This window comes from Mandrillus leucophaeus, unplaced genomic scaffold (genome assembly GCF_000951045.1).
Source record: "Mandrillus leucophaeus isolate KB7577 unplaced genomic scaffold, Mleu.le_1.0 Scaffold260, whole genome shotgun sequence".
Lineage (NCBI taxonomy): Eukaryota > Metazoa > Chordata > Mammalia > Primates > Cercopithecidae > Mandrillus > Mandrillus leucophaeus.
Genome location: NW_012102699.1, coordinates 1744052 through 1745565, shown reverse-complemented (window position 1 = coordinate 1745565; position 1514 = coordinate 1744052).

Below are 1514 nucleotides of genomic sequence, written 5' to 3'. Positions count from 1 at the left end.
GAACAGGAAGATATTTACACATAAGAGCTTTGGAAACCATGAACTCACATGGGTTAATTCAACGTGTTAATTCAACTTCTGTTTCTACTTCATCCCTGGGGTGAGACAGGAAAAGCTTTATTTTCTCACTTTAGTTGGATTCTATTTATGACACAATGGTTTAAAATCACGTCTTAAAGAGATGATGGCTTTGGGTATTAGTCAAGTCTACAGACTAGTGCTTTTTAAACTTCAGTGTCCACACAAATCACCGGCAGTCTCATTAAAATGCAGGTCTGGGGTGGAGCTTGAGATTCTGCGTGCCTAACCAGCTCCGGGGTAAGGCCAAGGCTTGAGAACCCTGCCTGGTTTTTGATAATATTAAGGGCTGCTTCCCCACTTCCACATGCTGAGCACACATTATTTACTGGATCACAGCGCAGAGTTGTAAGTGCTGCTGCTGATGTCATTCGAGTTTTTTTCATGGTGGTAAATACGTCCTCTGGGAATGATTGCAGCCGACAGAGAGGACTGTAAACGGAATGACAGGGTGAGGCAAGTAGGGGAGAGGGTGATCCGTGGAAGAATCTGCTGCTTCTCCTCCTCTCTTGCCTGTCACTCATGATGAATGGCTCTATGCAGAAAGGTTGGACTCAACTGCAGTGGTGACTTGCAATTAAACTCCCCACGCATTCTTTGCCATGTCCTTCATTAGCATACTGCCCATAGTATGTACCATAATTATGGTCCATAATACATATCATACCAGGGTGGAGATAAACCTTCATTTTGGTAGATTGTTACACATATAAGCATCTCTCTCTCTTATTAGGGAATTTAATTTTATACCTTAAAGCAGAAGTTTTGGCTTCATAACATCAAGATGAAGCAATAATAAGAAATACAAATGACAAATTACAATGAATAGTACAGAGGCAAGCCATCTTCACTAAAAGCCACGTAGACACCATAGTCTCAAGCCATTCATCCAAGAAATATTTATTGAATCTCTACAGCATGCCAGGTATCATTCTGGGATCTAGGATAAAGGACTGAAAGAAACAGCTTCTCTGCTCTGACAGAGCTTATAGTTTACATAAATAAGCAAATACAGAACATACCAGGTAGGGATAAATAAAGAAAAAAAAGATAAAGCAAAGTAAGGAAGAAAGGAAAAGCAGATATGGGAGTTTTATTTTATATAGGGAGGAGATGGTAGTGAAAAGGGGTCAGAGAAGACTTAAAGAAAGTGAGATCAAGATACATGGATGGGCCAGGCATGCTAGCTCAGGCCTGTAATCCTAGCACTTTGGGAGGCCGAGGCTGGAGACTGCTTGAGGCCAGGAGTTTGAGACCAATCTGAGGAACATAATGAGACACCATCTCTACAAATTTTTTTTTTAAGTAGCCAGATATGATGGTGTGCAACTGTAATCCCAGCTACTCAGGAGTAAGAGGTGGGAGGATCTTGAGCCCAGGAGGTTGAGGCTGCAATGAGCCATGATTGTGCCACTTCACTCCAGCCTGGGCAACAG